The sequence below is a fragment of the Aethalodelphis obliquidens genome, unplaced genomic scaffold (genome assembly GCF_003676395.1).
Source record: "Aethalodelphis obliquidens isolate GAN/ISIS:26980383/991018 unplaced genomic scaffold, ASM367639v1 scaffold6, whole genome shotgun sequence".
NCBI classification, from domain to species: Eukaryota; Metazoa; Chordata; class Mammalia; order Artiodactyla; family Delphinidae; genus Aethalodelphis; species Aethalodelphis obliquidens.
Genome location: NW_020837950.1, coordinates 14,190,112 through 14,208,706, shown reverse-complemented (window position 1 = coordinate 14,208,706; position 18,595 = coordinate 14,190,112). Strand labels below are relative to the sequence as shown.

The 18,595-nt window shown below is 37.4% G+C and overlaps 1 pseudogene; it reads right to left on the bottom strand.

Annotated features, from left to right (window-relative positions):
• Positions 1–15,460: 15,460 nt before the first annotated feature.
• On the bottom strand, positions 15,461–15,809 carry LOC113618683 (elongin-B pseudogene; annotated as a pseudogene).
• Positions 15,810–18,595: the final 2,786 nt, after the last annotated feature.

Sequence of the window (18,595 nt, the reverse complement as noted above, 5' to 3'; positions counted from 1 at the left end):
TTGGAGATTAATCCCTTGTCAGTTGCTTCATTTGCAAATACTTTCTCCCATTCTGAGGGTTGTCTTTTTGTCTTGTCTATGGTTTCCTTTGCTGTGCAAAAGCTTTGAAGTTTCATTAGGTCCCATTTGTTTAGTTTTGCTTTTATTTCCATTTCTCTAGGAGGTGGGTTAAAAAGGATCTTGCTGTGATTTATGTCATAGAGTGTTCTGCCTGTGTTTTCCTCTAAGTGTTTTATAGTATCTATCCTTACATTTAGGTCTTTAATACATTTTGAGTTTATTTTTGTGTATGGTGTTAGGGAATGTTCTAATTTCATTCTTTTATTCATTAGCTGTCCAGTTTTCCCAGCACCACTTATTGAAGAGGCTGTCTTTTCTCCACTGTATATTCTTGCCTCCTTTATCAAAGATAAGGTGACCATACTTGCATGAGTTTATCTCTGGGCTTTCAATCCTCTTGCATTGATCTATCTTTCTGTTTTTGTGCCAGTACCATACTCTCTTGATTACTGTAGCTTTGTAGTATAGTCTGAAGTCAGGGAGCCTGATTCCTCCAGCTCCATTTTTCTTTCTCAAGATTGCTTTGGCTATTTGGGGTCTTTTGTGTTTCCATACAAATTGCAAAAATTTTCATTCTAGTTCTGTGAATAATGCCCTTGGTAGTTTGATAGGGATTGCATTGAATCTGTAGATTACCTTGTGTGGTATAGTCATTTTCACGGTGTTGATTCTTCCAATCCAAGAACATGGTATATCTCTCCATTTGTTTGTATCACCTTTAATTTCTTTCATCAGTGTCTTGTAGTTTTCTGCATACAGGTCTTTTGTCTCCTTAGGTAGGTTTATTCCTAGGTATTTGATTCTTTTTGTTGCAGTGGTAAATGGGAGTGTTTCCTTAATTTCTCTTTCAGATTTTTCATCATTAATGTATAGGAATGCAAGAGATTTCTGTGCATTAAATTGTATCCTGCTACTTTACCAGATTCATTAATTAGCTCTAGCAGTTTTCTGATAGTATCTTTAGGATTCTCTATTTTTAGTTTTTTGAGGAACCTCCATCCTGTTTTCCATAGTGGCTGCACCAACTTACATTCCCACCAACAGTATAAGAGGGTTCACTTTTCTCCATATCCTCTCCAACATTTGTTATTTGCAGACTATTTTTTTTTCTTTCTTTATTTGGCTGTGTTGGGTCTTCGTTACTGTGTGCAGGCTTTCTCTAGTTGCGAAGAGCCAGGGCTACTCTTCATTGCGGTGCGCGGGCTTCTCATTGCAGTGGTTTCTCTTGTTGCGGAGCACAGGCTCTAGGCACGTGGACTTCAGTAGTTGTAGCATGCCTTCTCAGTTGTTGTGGCTCATGGGCTCTAGAGTGCAGGCTCAGTTGTTGTGGTGCACTGGTTTAGTTGCTCTGTGGCATGTGTGATTTTCCTGGGGCAGGGCTCGAACCTTGTCCCCTGCATTGGCCGGCAGATTCTTAACCACTGTGCCACCAGGGAAGTCCTGCAGACTTTTTAATGATGGCCACTCTGACCTATGTGAGGTGGTATCCCATTATAATTTTGATTTTCATTCCTCCAATGATTAGTGATGTTGAGCATCTTTTCATGTACCTGTTGGCCATCTTTATGTCTTCTTTGGAGAAATGCGTATTTAGGTCTTTTGATTGGTTTGTTTTTTGTTGTTGAGTTATATGAGCTGTTTGTATATTTTGGAAATTAAGCCCTTGTTGGTTGCATTATTTGCAAATATTTTCTCCCAGTCTGTAGGTTGTTTTTTTGTTGTTGTTTATGGTTTCCTGCTTACCCCAACTTCTGATTTCTACCCTTGCTGTGCTACTGAAAATACTTTCTTGGACATCTCCCATCACTTCTTGTTACCAAACCAGTGTCTCTTTGCCACTCTCCAACTTCCCCCACTTCTCTGTGCTTAATATTGCTTGCTCCTCTATCTTACTGGAATTCACCTCTTTTCACTTAGATGCTTGGAAGGGTAAATTGTCAATGACCAAGGAGTGGGATTTCACCCTTGTCCCAAAATTCTCCATAAATGGGAAGCAATAGTTTGAAAGTGCATTTAATTTTGTAAAATGTCTGTACAAGTTAAATATATGTATGTTTTTTTGTGTAATGTAAAAAATAAAACATGTAAACCTAGAAGTCTGTCTTCATTTCCTGCCCTCTACACCAACCCATCCCACTCCTCCTCAGTTAGTTAAATAACCTGGTGAGTATTCTTCCAGTGCTTTTTCTGTGTATCCATAGTAATACACTGATATGTATATAGAAATAGACATTTTACAAACATAAATGATATATACTTAGTGATATATGCATAGTTTTTTTTTGGTAACACATGAGCTCAGGTGTCTATTTTTATGAAACCTGTGTATTGCTCTAAAGCTAAAAGGAAGAGCTACTAAGGGTAGGAAAGAGAATAGCAAGAAAAGTGGGGAGACACAAAGATGGACAGATGGCTTGGTTTATGCTTAAAATATCTTATAAATACATAGGCATATTTCATGTCCATGCCACACAAAGATTCTTAAATTTAGCAGTGGAGGATTAAGTGCAGATTTGGGATTTGGATTCCTTTTTTAATAGTCTTTTTGTTGCTAACATTGAAAATGAAACCACAGAGAGATTAATTTAAGGGGCATCAATTAAATTCAATTTCAGTTTTTATTAGGCACTTGAAAAAGAGGACTTATTTCTATATGGCTTTATTTTAATAGTAGGCTTTGATTTTCAAAAGCTGTGAAGTTGAAAGGAGTTACAGTCAAGGAATAGAAAGAGAGCATCTTAATTTTAGTACTCTTCACATTCTGGCTCTGCTGCCCAAGATGATTGTATTTCTCAGCCTACTCAATGCTGTAAATATCTTTACATGTGGTAAGTCTTATCCTAGCACTGTAGTAACATGCCTTAAACAAAGCATTAAAAGCTTTGAACAAGATGGCATCTGAGTATAGTGAGGTTTACCCATTTTCTAGAAATATGAAACATCTTTCGAAGTGACTTTCAGAGAATGAAGAAAGATTTGTACTACATAAGAGAGGATTTCAATGTTCAGGTTAAAAAGAAACTGGTTGAAAAGACTTTAGGGGATTTTTCTATAATCTAAATGATTAGAGACTAATATCTCGTTAAGCACTCTATTGTAAAAGGGAAAGGTTATATAGAAGGGCAGATATTAGAAACTGGCTGGGGATTTAAAGATAAGGATAAGCAATACTGTATTATCATAGATATAGTAGTTACAAACACTGGAGTTATAATTAATCATGTTACATTGAAAGAAGTTAACAGTGATCATTAGCTATTTACCTGTAGAGATCAGAAAGAGAGATTTAAATAAAACATTTTACACAAAAAGATCCAAAACTGAAAAATACTTTAGAATTTAGGGACCATTAAAGAAGAGATGAAGAATGCATTAATACACATTTAATGAAGGATTGGGGAAACTGGTATCTTTTCCTAAGGTCTTGAAAACTTATGATGGCCTAACCCTCAGATGCATGGGGTGAAAAAATTATTTAAGCAAGAAAGCATCGATTGATATTTTTTTCTCATTTATTCCTATAAATGTGGCTAGAAAGACCTTGGTAACTGATAACTTCAAGATTGGCAATTCTCATTTTAATCATTAATGTTGAGCATCATACATACCAGAAGCGTTAAAGAAATAAGGCAAACAATTGTTTTGAGTTTTAATGATGTGTTGCTTGCATTTCTCAAGGCAACTGTTGAGGGGCTATTTATTTCTTCCCAGGTAAGGACCCACTTGCCACCTGCCATACTAACATGAATTCTTAATCTGAACAGATGGGCTTTCCACAGATGTGGTTACCAAAAAAGAAAAAGGAGGGGGACGGGGAATATGACACGCATTTATTTTCTTTAAAATAAAAAGGCATCATGTTATGAAAACCAAGATGCCAAGCTGGGACAAAGTGAGAGTAGCATTGACATATATACACTACCAAATGTAAAATAGATAGCTAGTGGGAAGCAGCCGCATGGCACAGGGAGATCAGCTCAGTGCTTTGTGACCACCTAGAGGGGTGGGATAGGGAGGGTGAGAGGGAGATGCAAGAGGGAGGAGAAATGGGGATAAATGTATCTGTATAGCTGATTCACTTTGTTATACAGCAGAAACTAACACACCATTGTAAAGCAATTACACTCCAATAAAGATGTTTAAAAATAAATAAGTAAAACCAAGACACCTTACATTTACTAATCTTTTATCACTGTCCAATTGAGACCCAATTTAGAGAATATTTTGAATAAATTAAACTTCCTAAGTACAGATAGATATCTGGTGAAACCTTGGATTCTGCCCTCACATTGTTCCACCCACTCTCACCTGAGACCCTTACTATATCAGTCTAAGGCTCTATGCAGGTGAACATATGCTTAAATACTCCTCCAGGAAATTTCAGTATGAGCACATCCCATCACCACAACCAAACGATAACAACTGCTTCAATGTTTCTGTAAAGTGTAATTGAAAAGAGAAATCGAAACTCCTCAGTGTATGATCTTGACCCAGTTAAGCACTTACCATTATATTGATTTCTATTTTCTTTTACCCTTCTAAAACTCAGAATCCCTCTTTCCAGGGACAACCTCTTCCTCATGCTTTGTAGGCACTGACACTGATCCTGTTATTTCTTTAATCCTCTCCTCTTGGCCACACAAGTGGTCACATGTCCTGTTCAATTCTATCCTATCCCTCAAGCCACAGTGACTCAAAGTGAGCCAGTGAGACTGCCTGCCAGGAATTTCTGCCAGAGCCACCAAGGAGAGGACAAGTGTTACTTTTTCCGCTGAGAGTGTTAAGCTGGTAAGGTGTGCCTTGAGCCCCGTATCCCTCATATCTGCCGTATTCTAGATACAGACATTCCAGAATTTTCAATTATGTTTACACTGGCTTAAGTTGGGTTTCTATCATGGCAATTTGTTCAAGTTGGGCAAATGAACAGGCCCAACAAACACATCACACTATATGGGTAATTGCTTAAATTCTTTGACCTCTTTTCTTCACCTATACAATTTGGATAATGGCATCTACCATGCATATACCAGAGAAATAATGATGAGCTCTAACATTTAAGATGCAAAGCATTTATTATCTTCTAATGGGTTATCCAAATGATGTTTCATATACAGCTCTCTAAAATAAACACTTAATTGAAACAATAACAGCAATCCAAGCCAATTATTTAGTAGTATGTAAAAATGTCTTGTTTTATATTTCTTAATCCTTAATGAGTTATTTTGTTGTCATATAAATATTGCTCATCAGCAAAACAAAAATCTTCAATCTATTTATAAACCAATAATCAACAACAATGAATAATTCTTTATTCACTTAATAGTTTAATCATGTGATAGTTATATCTAAATAGCTCTTTCTTCTTTGAAAACATTATACTTTGTCTCTAATTTCATGGTACAATATGTATCAGTGCCTCTCAAATTTACCAATCACCTGGGGATCATGTTAAAATGCAGATTCTAATTCAGTAGATCTGAGGATGGGACCTGAGATATGGTATTTCTTTTTTCTCTTTACCTTTAATTTTTTCAGCTTTATTGAGATACAATTCATGTATAGCATTGTGTAAAAGTTTAAGGCATACAATGTGATGATTTGATACACCTATTTATCATGAAATGATTACTATAATAGGGTTAGTACACAGCTCCATCACCTCATATAATTACCTCTGTGTGTGTGTGTGTTTGTGTGTGTTGAGAACATTTAAGATTTACTCTCTTTCAGGTATATAATACAGTATTTTTAACTATAGTGACCATGCTATACATGAGATCCCCAGAACTTACTCATTTTCTTTTTTTTTTTTTTTTTTTTTTCTTTGCGGTACGCGGGCCTCTCACTGTTGTGGCCTCTCCCGTTGCGGAGCACAGGCTCCGGACGCGCAGGCTCAGCGGCCATGGCTCACGGGCCCAGCCACTCCCCGGCATGTGGGATCTTCCCGGACTGGGGCACGAACCCGTGTCCACTGCATCGGCAGGCGGACTCTCAACTACTGCGCCACCAGGGAAGCCCTACCGTTTTTATTTTGTTATTTTTTTGTTTTTTCTTACTGAAGTTTGATCAACATCTCCCATTTCCTCCACCCCACCCCCACCTAGCTCCTGACAATCACCATTCCACTCTCTGCTTTTATGAATCTGGCACGTTTATGTTCCACATACAAGTGGATTTATTTCACTTAACATAATGCCCTTAGGGTCCATCCATGTTCTCATAAATGACAGGATCTCCTTCTTTTTAAAGGCTGAATAATATTCCATTGTATGTATATATATCACAACTTCTTTATCCATACATCCATCGATAGGTTGTTTCCATGTCTTGGCTATTGTGAATAATGCTGCAATGAACATAGGGATGCAGATATCTTTTCACAATAGTTATTTCATTTCCTGCAGATATATTCCCACAAATGGAATTGCGGGATCATATGGTAGTTCTATTTTTAATTTTTTGAGGAAACTGCTTACTGTTTTCTACATTAGCTGTAGCAATTTACATTTCTACCAGTAGTGCACACGGTTTCCCTTTTCTACACATCCTCACCAACAATTGTTATCCCCCCCCTTTTTTTTATAATAGACATCCCAAAATGTATGAGATGCTATGTCATTGTAGTTTTGGTTTGCATTTCCCTGATGGTTAGTAATGCTGAGCATTTTTCGTGTACCTGTTGGCAATTCGCATGTCTTCTTTGGAAAAATGTCTACTCAGGACCTCTGCCCAGTTTTAATCAGATTGTTTGCCTGTTTGTTTTGCTCTTGAGTTGTATAAGTTTCTTATATATTTTGGATGTTAACTCATTATTGGATAGATAGTTTGTAAATATTTCTCACAAGCTTCAGGTGAAAGTTGCATCTGGGCTGCAAACCGGCTTTGAGCATCAAAGGACTAGAACAAAACCCCACAACAATATAAACACAAGTCAGATGAGTTGGGAGTTGAAAGATTTCAGGTAGTATAGTCTTTGTTTTCTAATTTAAAAAAAGAACTATGTGATTATAACAAATCTTGGCTTTCATTTTCTCAAGATGAAAATATTGAAATTTATATACAATAAACATAGGAACACAGTGGGTGCTTAGTAAATTATTGACTGACTGACATGAAAAATATCATAGAAATCCATGTCCTTGGACTTTTAAGGACCTACTATTCTAAGCAGAAAAAATGGGCTTTTTTTATTAGGTAATAAATAAAGCTCTCTGTAGGAGAGCTTCCAGACTTATATTCAATCTTCATTTTCACATACTAATCAATTTGACAAATATATGTATAAGATCCTGCATTTTCAATTTTAAAAATTGAGCTTATAATTAACTGTTGTTCACAGTTGAGTGGCCTAGTTTATACTGAAAAGATAGGTTGAAATTGTCAGTGAATGATGAAACACATTTCTGACCAAGTGACTTCAAGAATACATACACTGGAATGTGATTGTCAGTTATGATGGCTTCTTAAAGGCAGCCTGCATTAGAATGGTGTGCAAATTTCCTTTCTATCCCTTGTAGTGCCCCAGCAGAACAGTAAATATACCATTTTAATATAAAATAGACATCCCAGTTCAAAAGTTGTAGGATATAAGTGACCTTATAAAAGCCAGAAGACATGAATTATTCTGAGAGGCAACATTATTTCACGAAGAAATGCACAAAATTCAGCCATGAAATTTCAGCTAAGAGGTAGGTATTCCTTCTTAGCATAAAAGATTTTGACATTCTTTGCTTAAGAGACTTTTAAAGTGAGAGAAATTTAGTGTAACTCAATAATGTTGGGGTGCTCAACGGATGCAGCTTCCTTTCTCTAAAGTAGAATATCAGCTGTTCAGCTGAGTTGTTGATGAATTGATTTGACCCAACCTTAAGGATATAGCTGAAAAACAGTAATAATAAGATCAACATTTTTCAGGGTTTTATTATCCCTTGATCAACTAAGTCTATTTCAGCTTTTAGTTACTAATCAATGTTCCACTAATGCCTTTTACAACAATTCAAAACGACTTAATAGAGCCTCATAAGAGTTGATTTGGTTAATTTTCCCCTTCACATAGATAAATGTGATCAAATGTATTTTCATTTAGTGAGACCTACGGTGGTTTAGGATTTTTGAAGTTTATGGGCAGATCTTTTATGAAACTGAATGAGAATTTTCAGCAACACTTCCATGATCTCTAAACAAAAGAAAAATCTGAGAGTTGATATAAGATCAGAGCACCTTGTTAAGTTTAACATCAATTCCAGCACAAAGTTATGTGCAATTTGAAGGATAAAAATGACCAGTCTAAAAAGATTTACCCACATAGTGTAGATGATCATTTGTCCATTCAGTTCTTAAGGGGGCTTTTTATGCCTATAGAGATCATTTTTTTCACTGGTGGTTTTGGAAACTGAGGGAGAAAATGCAGTTTTCAAAATGTGAGCAGCAATGCAAAAAAGACCATCAACTGTATAACATGGCCCAATTATTTATGAGATTTTCAAGAATCCTTTTTTTTTTTTTTTTTTGCTATATGTTGCCTCTTTCTTAATCACAGGTTTGAAAGTGGACTACTGAGTTGAAAGGAAGAAAAGCTGAAGAAATGAGTTTATGAATTTAGTTCCATATGGAAACCTCCCTTACATATCTCAGCACATAGCAGTACATAACATATGTAGATTAATGATTTGATTTAGATTAAATATGACTTGTTATTTAAGTACAAAGATAAATGATTAATATCATCATGTTTCCCAAGCCATAAAAACCCAACCCTTTAAAATATTTAAAGAAGCTATATATCATATGAAAGCATTTTTTATGTTCTTTTCTCTATGGTTTGCTGTTGTGTTGCTGTTGTCTGAAGATTTGAAGTAGATTTCTGAATCTTTTGGAAAATTTTTAGTAGAGTTAGTCCCATGGGGAGTTTTTGCCACTTGATCATTATCTTGACCGGGAAGTAAACGTAAGTCAGATAACATGTGAGGCTTTTAACATGACACCTAGCATATACCATCTATTTAGCATTTGCAAAATTATGTATGGTATGCTATATAATTTCTGCATTCAGTATTACACAAATCAGAGACATTTTTCATGTAAAATAAAATGTCTTTAATCACTAACATAGAAAAAAATCGGTGTTCAGGCCAAACTTCATCATAATTGCAAAATATTTAGATTTTTTAAAAAACACGGATGAAGAAGCTCAGTCTTTTCCCCTTTTAGCAGATGTGAGTAATTTTCAAGACAGCTCTAATGGTAAGAACTGGGGACCTGCTCCTTTAACGCACATGTGCTGAAATGTTCTGTTTCCCAGCTTTATAATTAGAGATTATTTCACATTGATTTTCAGCACAGATAAAATTTAGCTCACTTAAGATATGACAGCCATCATCTCTTATTTTCATTAAACATGCTCTAGAGCGGGTGGTTATAGAAATAAGATAGGAATTAGCATCTGAAAGTTTAAAGATGATTGCAAAATCTTTTCCTTAGAAAATTATGGGTTTCCCTTGGCTTAGCTTACCTAAAATAAATCAGCATTGCTCCAAGTGGCAGCCTCTGCTGCCTGATGTATCACACTTGAGCGTTCATCTACATCCACAAAAGTATGATTTCCGCTATTCCAAAATATAAGCTGTGTCTCGCTCTTGAGATGTGGGGACAATTGGCTGAGTCTTTTACCAAAGCCCATATGCCCCCATATAATTTGCCCACTTTTTCTTCTCTGAATGTGTCTCAGCATAAATGCATCTGCTTCACCATACATGCTCCTCAAAGCATATAATTGCCTATGCCTGGTAGCAAGCTTTACAGTGAAATTAAAAATTTAAGGAACTATTTCTAGTTCTGTTTTAAAAATAAATAAAACTTTATCTCTGTAGGGCCATCAGACAAATCAAGTTAGTTCTTTCACTGATGATCATTTCCTGTGGTGTCCATTCAACAAGAAAAAGGGTCAGTTCATGTTGGCTGGCTTTCAGTGGTGGCTCTGTCAGCATTTGGAGATTATGAGAGCTCTTGGCCTTGTTTCTTTGGGACCAAACACTGATGCTCTGTGGAAGAGGGTCCATGAGATGCTCAGGATTTTTAAAAAATTCTCTAAGTTCTCATATGTCTTTCTATTGGCTTCTGGAAAACCAAAGAAGTAACCATAGAATCAAGAGCATACATCTCACTGTTCATCTTTCTCATTAATTTCAGGATATGGGGCCACTGAATTGTGCACTACAGAAAACTTATGATTTAGTTGCACTTGTTACTTGGTATTAGACAAGCCAGTAATGGAGTTCTTATAGAGTCAAGGCTGATTTGACATGGGTAAAAAGAGTGAAGTGCAGAAAGAAACAGATAAAGCAAGGGTGCAAGAAGAATAGAGACAAGAGATCATTTGGTCCCAGCAGATAGAAAATGTGACCTTGGTCCCTGACTTTATGGTTCCTACTTCTTGTAGCTAATGAGACATCTCTGAATTTCCTATCTTTATAGGCTACGAGATACCACTGCTTCTTTCCAATAGAGTCTCCAAAGCATTCAATCACTTGAGTTTGTACTACGTGCCCTGCATTGTAGCAGGTACTAAGCAGACAACATATATATATATATATATATATATATATGTGTGTGTATATATATATATATATATGTGTATATATATATATATGTATATATATATAAAAAGAGGAAGTGCAATCTGTTATGGAAGCATATAGTTTGGGTAGCGTGAGTCATTAACCTAGTCTGGTAGAGAGGAATACCAGTACTGGTTAAGAAGGATCTCGTTGAGTAAGTAACTTGTCAGCTGAGACCTGAGGGATGATGGGCAATTGACTAGGAGAAGGGAGAGGGGAAAGTGGAAGCATTCCAAGCAAAGGACAAAAGAGCTGCAAAAAGCCCAAGGACAGAGAATTGGTATTTTAAGGAAATGCTTATATAAGGAAATCCAATACAGCCCAGAAGGAAACTGAAGAATAAGAGTCAAAACTTGGGAACGCTTTTTTTAATTACTGTGAATTTATAATATATTTTGAAATTAGAAAATGTAATGCCTTCAGCTTTGTTCTTCATCAAGATTGCTTTGGCTACTTGAGGTCTCTTATGGTTCCATTTGAATTTTAGGACTTTTTTATATTTCTGTAAAAAATACCATTGGGATTTTGATGGGGATAACATTGAATCTGTAGATCACTTGAGGTAATTAAAACAGTGTTTTACTGGCATAAAGACAGACATGTAGAGCAATGGAACAGAATAGAGAGTCCAAAAATGAACTGACATATAAGTAGTCAACTGATCTTCCACAAGGATTCCAAGAACACACAATGGCGAAAGGATAGTCTTTGCAACAATGGTGTGGGGAAAACTGAATATCCACATACAAAAGAATGAAATTGGACCCTTGTCTTATACAAAAATAAACTCAAAATGTATTAAAAATATAAATGTAAGACTTGAAACTGTAAAATTTCTAGAAGGAAACAGGGTCTTAACAATGCTTTCTTGTTCGTGACACCAAAAGCACAAACAAAAGCAAAAATAAACATGTGGGACTACATCAAACTAGAAAGCTCTGCACAGCAAAGAAAACAATCAACAGAATTAAATGGCAACCTGTGGAATGGGAGAAAATATTTGCAGACCATATATCTGATTTGGGGTTAATATTCAAAATATATAAGAAACTCTTACAACTCAATAGCAAAATATATATATAACCCAATTTAAAAATGGGCAGAGGACTTGAACAGACATTTCTTCAAAGACATACAAATGGCCAACAGATATATGAAAAGGTGCTCAACATCACTGTCATCAAAGAAACGCAAATCAAAACCACAATGAGATATCACCTCATATAAATAATAACAAATTAACACGTACACCTTAAATTTACACAATTTTATGCCAAGTATATTTCAATAATTTTTAAAAAGGAAGACTATTCTCAGAAAACATATTAACAAGTGTTGGGTAGGATGTGGAGAAATTGGAAGCCTTGTACACTGTTGGTGGGAATGTAAATGTTGCAGCACTATAGAGCTACCATATAATCCAGAAAGCCCACTTCTGGGTGTATATCCAAAGGAAGGGAAATCACTATCTCTAGGTGGTGTTTGCACTCCCATGTTTATCACAGCATTATTCACAGTAGCCAAGGTATGGAAACAACCTAAGTGTCTGTTGATGGATGAATAGATAAAGAAGGAAATCCTGTCATATGCAACAACATGGATAAGCCTGGAGAAGATTATGCTAAATGAAATGATCCAGTCACTGAAGGACAGATACTGCATGATTCCACTTATATAAGGCATCAAAAATAGTCAAACTAATAGAAGTAGACATTAGAATGGCGGTTGCTAGGGGCTAGGGGATGGGGAGTGGAGAGGGTGAGTGGGGATTTGTTCAATAGGTATAAGTTTTCAGTTATTCAAGATGAATAAGTTCTAGAGATCTACAGTACAACATAGTACCTCTAGTTAACAATACTGTGTTGTGCACTTTTTAAAAATTAGGAGAATAGATCTCATGTTAAGAGCTCTTACCACAAAAGAAAGAAAGTCAGGCAAGAAAAAAATTTTGGAGGTGATGGGTATGTTTATTACTTTTGACTCTTGTGTTGGTTTCATGGGTATGCACATGTCCAAGCTCATCAAATTATGGACATTAGATATGTACAGTCTTGTATATAAGTTATATTTCAATGAACCTGTTTTTAAGATCTTTGGGAATACTTTCAAGAGCTCTGGATTTTATTCTAAAAGCATGGAGAAACTAAAGTTTTTAAGAAGGGTTGTGACATTTGCGTTTTTCACCATTTAGGACAAATTAAGTCTGTTGTATTAAATACAGAGGGAGATGATATTAACTGGGACTAAAGCCATAGTTCTCAACTGGGGGCATTACTGCTTCCCAGTGAACATTCGGTAGTGCCTGGAGACATTTCTAATTGTCACAACTCTGGGGGGAAGGACGAAGGGCCGTCATTGACATCTAGTTGGTAGAAGCCAGGGATGCTGCTAAACATCCTACAATGCACAGGACAATCTACCATAAAAAGAATTATCTGATCGAACATGTCAATGGTGTGAAGGTTGAGAAACCATGGAGTTGATTGAAAGTAATGGAAATCAAGAGAAGTGGCATATTAGAAAGATATTTAGGAAGTAAAATCAATAGGATTTAGTGATTAGACAGCGTGGTCAAATGTAAGAATCAAAAAAGCTTGACTCTTAGGTTTCTGGCTTGAGCAAGTAGTTGGTGGTTGGTGATACCACGAACTGATTTAGGGGACAATTTTGGAAGAATAGATTTTATATGGAGTAGAGTGGGAAAGATGAAGAATACCATGTTTAACATTTCGCCTCTGAGGTGCCTCCAAGACAGTCAAAGGACTTTTCTGGTATACGTGTGTATGAGCATTTCTGAGACTCAGGAGAAGCACAGGATGGAGTTAAACATTTCGGAGTTGTTATGAGGAATAAATTAGATACATCAAATGAAGAGCTTAGTACAGTGCCTGGCACATTATAACCAACCATTAAATGTTATTATTACTGACAGTATTGGAGTGATTCAATTGAAGCCAAAAGGGTGAATAAAATTGCTTCAGGAGGGGAAGTAAAATGAAAGAGAAGAGGATGGAGCCCTAAGAAATACTCAAAAAAAGGAGCAGGCAGAGGAGGAGCTAGGAACTGATTATGCAAATAGAGACGAGACGTGGGAGGCAAACCAGGAGCATGTGTGTCCCATGAAACAAAGGGAGGAGATGGTTTCTAGAGGAGTTAATGGTCAACCATACCAAATGCTTCTCTGAGTTCAAGTAGATTGAGAATTAATCTTTTTTCAAATACATTTGAAAATTAGGTCTTTGGTGTTCTTGGAAAATGCTGGTTTGGTAAAGCACCGGGGAGAGATTGGAGTGGGTTGGGGAGTTAAGAGGAGAAGAAATTGTAAGTTTTCAGCAACTCTTTTGAAAAGCCTCTTTCTTCTCCAAGAAGAAAGCACAGAGAGGAAGAAACAAAAGAGTTCTCAATAGAAATATTTGACAAGAAGAAAACCTTAGCTTGGTTGTCATTGCCATATACTGAATAGCTGCTCTCTTTTGGTCACTCACCTTGGCATTTCTTACTTTTGAAAAGAAACATGAAGGAGCAATGATATAAATGAGGTGATCTGTGTATGGAAGGGCATGGACAGAGCAAATGCCGTAATTTTTCATTGCTCCAGAACCAAAAGCTAATGACTCAGATTCACCTCTCTGCCTTGAACGTACTTTGGCTGAAGGTTAATCACATTAATTCCTGTGAGTCAACATCTGCCATGTGCTGGAAAAATCTTGTCAACCATTCCAATATTTAGAGCCCTATATGATGACTTTCAAAATTTCCTGAACCATCAGAATCCTGCCAACTTCAAACGTTTCTTGGGTTAACTCATTTCTACCCAATAAATACTTGGCTGCTGAGAATCTAGAAACTATTGCCTTTGAAAATCAGGGATTTTAAATTGAGGAATATGGAAGACTGCAGAAGGAAAGAGGAGAGCCAGAGTATGACCACAAAGAAGACCAGAGAAAATGGATATCAGAATTGTGAATGGATGCTTTTGCCAACCAGACAATCACATCAAGTCTAAAATAAAAGGAGACCTCAGTTCTTTCTCCCCATTTTTCTCTCAAACTACCTTTTTGCCTAAAAAATATCAGGACTTACATGTGGTCAGCTCATCTCTAGACTAAAACGTAAAAACCGGTGGGTGTTTTGAGTTCACATTTCAACCCATCACAATACTAATTACTATAATGATGACCCAGACCAGTGCTTCTCAAACTGTAATGTGCATACAAATTCCCTGGGGATCTTATTAAAATGCAGATTCTGATTCAGTAGATTTGGAAGGGGGACCAAGATTCTGTAGTTTTATATATATATATATAAACCATATATATATGGTTTTCTTTTTAACTGATTTATTTATTTTTGGCTGTGTTGGGTCCTCCTTGCTGAGCCCGGGCTTTCTCTAGTTGCAGCGAGCAGGGCCTACTCTTTGCGGTGCACAGGCTTCTCATTGCCGTGGCTTCTCTTGTTGTGGAGCACGGGCTCTAGGCATGCAGGCTTCAGTAGTTGTGGCACTCAGGCTCAGTAGTTGTGGCTCTGGAGCTCTACAGTGCAGGCTCAGTAGTTGTGGCGCACGGGCTTAGTTGCTCTGCGGCATGTGGGATCTTCCTGGACCAGGGCTCAAATCCACGTCCCTTGCTTTGGCAGGCAGATTCTTAACCACTGCGCCACCAGGGAAGTCCCAGATTCTGTATTTTTTTGGGGGGGCACCCAAATCTCTTATTGGGGTGCAGTTGGTGGGAGGGGGACTCTCACTGCAGAGCCTGTTCATTGGCACTGCTTCCTCAGTCCTGTGGCTACATCACCTCCAGCAGCTCACGTGGGCTGGAGAAGGGCTGGATGTGCAGGGTCTCAAAGGCTTCATCTGCTCTGAAGGCTAGCCCCACAGTGGCTGGGGCCTGAGGCCATGCTGTCTGGCTGGTGAAGCCACACTCGCCCAATGTCTTTCTGTCGTCCAGAAGCTGGTCGTCCTTGTACAGCCGCTGCTTCACCAGCGGCCACTTGAGGATGCCCTCGACAATGCGCTTCAGCTCGAACATGGTGCTCGATTCCTTGGCGTCCATGAAGATGGTGGTCTTGTGGTGCCGGATCATGAGGAACACGTCTATTGCAGCGGCTGCCTCTCCCCCTTGACACACCCGTGCGGCCGCACTCCACCCTGTTCCCGGCAGCCCACCCCCAGAATCTATATTTTTAACAGCTAATTCTATTGCCTTTGAAATCAAGGGCCACACGTTGCATTAACAGTTTCAAAGTAAAATTACTTCTAATGATCCATCTCATTATTTCTTAATCTATGTAAAATTTTGTGATTCAGAATCTAGTACACAATTTCAGTCCATCAGAATCATCATAAAAGTAAGTTTTTCATAGGGTATTGATGATCAGCTAATGTCCAAACAACGCTGAAAATTATTCAGAGCTTCCAATTACCTATGTCTTAATTATTAAAATTTTGCTGGGATGGGTCATTATGATATCTACAAAATTTTATATTTGACTCTCCTTTTAATCTATCTCAGATGCAAATTTTAACTTTTTAAATTGTAAAATAAAATTTGAGGTGTTAACTTAGGGTCGGTTCATGTTACTAGAAAATTAACATTTTTTGATTACAGAGTGACATAAGTGACATGAAAGAAATCTGAAAGTAATCAGTGATATGACCCTGTAACCAAGATAGGATATAGAGATAAGCCAGAGTGAAGGCATTTAAATATCTGATACACTGCTTTTAGACAAAATTTCTGGTACCAGTGGCATTAATAGTAAACAAAGAGCAAAATCCTTGTTCAAAATACCTAACATGTAGCAGAGAGGCTAGTATATACTAAATTCTCTATACCAGTGTGTTGAACTTAGCTGAATTGGAAGGCTCTGCTCTATTAACCAAATGTCTTTGCCAGAAAAGGCCAATGAGAGAAAAAATACTAGCATAGTAGAAAGAGCATTTTAGTATGAGGGATGTATTCCCCAAAGCCTCTTTCCCTGTAGATTATTGCAGCCACCTTCACTCTCCGTTGTCTTTTTGTCATTTTGCTATACCCGATAAATGCTAACCTCAGATAAACACAATAGTCTGTCTTCTCAGTGCCTGCGTTCAAGTAGCTGAGATCCTCTGGAGCAAATCACATCACCAGGTTGATTGATAGCACTTTCAGTTTGTAATTCCAAGTCTCAACTGAGCTCTCTATATCCCTTATGATCTTATCATATTCCAGTTTCTGGAGAGACTCTTTCCTCCCTTCATACTCCTTCGATGACGGACTCCTCCAATATCTCCTTCACCATCAGTGGATGACCTTAGTTAAATGTGGCTCGTAGTTAAGACTGTGGGCTCTAAAAGTAAGCTGTCTGGCTTTGTATTCAGGTTCCAGCAATTTACGTAAATGCAGCCTTAGGGATACATTTTTTTTAACAGTTCTGTGCCTCAGTTCCTTATTGGTAAAAAGAGACAATAATATTTCCTGCCTCCTAAGGTTATTGTAAGTAGTAAATGAGTCACTATATGTAAATCTTTTAAAATAATGCCTGCTGTCAATAAACCATCAATAAAAGTTTAGTATTATCCTAATTCTTTTTTTCACAGGAAAAGTAGAAGCCAACAGATAGAAATTCCCTTAACTACCCAACCCCATAACAACAAATCCATCTGCATCCTCATGACCTCATCTGAACCTAATTTCCTCCAAAAGGCCTTACTTCCTAATACCATCACATTGGGGTTAGGGTTTTAATATATGAACTTGGGGCAAACACAAACAGTCTGTGACATCGACCTATGACTAACTGGCTCCCACCCAAGATCCTCTAGGTAAGGTTACAAATAATTTCTGTATCCCTAAATTTGGTGGTCACTTTACTCAAGCTCTTCTCTGCGTTCAACATTGACTACCTTTTTCTTTGACTTCTATAACATCACGCTGCCCTGGTTTTCTTCTTATCTTCTTACCTCCTTAACTATCTACTCCATAGCTCATGCCAGAAATGTCACAATATCCAGTCATCATCAAGTCTGATGATTCTACAACCTTAATATGTTTAAGTGCATCCCTTTTCATGACTACTGATTCCATCATAGACAAAATGATATTCTTCTGCCTAACCATCTGAAATCTCATTTTTATTTTTCACACAGCATCCAGTGATCATCTTAAAACCTTATCATATAGCTCTCCTTCTGAATAGTCGCTTTTCATTATTTTTAGGTTGAAAGTTACATTTTTACATTTATATTAACTTTACTATAAAAAATTCAAATAGGGCTTCCCTGGTGGCGCAGTGGTTGAGAGTCCGCCTGCCGATGCAGTGGACACGGGTTCGTGCCCCGGTCCGGGAGGATCCCACATGGCGCGGAGCGGCTGGGCCCGCGGGCCATGGCCGCTGGGCCTGCGCGTCTGGAGCCTGTGCTCCGCAATGGGAGGGGCCACAACAGTGAGAGGCCCGCGTACCGCAAAAAAGGAAGGGAAAGGAAAAAATAATTCAAATATACTTCAAAGTAGGGAGAGTACTGTAATGAATTCTCATATATCCATCATCTATCCCTAATTATTGTTATGATTTTATCATTTTTTCTTCATTTACTTTCTATTTGCTCAATTATTTTTTATTGTGGTAAAATATACACAACATAAATTTTACCATTTTAACCATTTTCAAGCGTATCCTTCTATAGTATTAAGTACACATTGTTGTCCAATCATCATCACATCCATCTCCTGAAGATTACATTTTTGTGACATGACACCTCTGATAGGCATGAACTGTCCTCCACCCTGGGTCACTATAGATAAGTCAGTCTGGCACTTATACACTTCCTTGAATATGGCAAACTTACTCAAAACCTTCCCACCTGATTTTTCCTCTGCTTACAATTATCCTCCTCTACTCATTGTTGAAGATTCAGCTTAAACATTAGTTCTTTCCCTAAT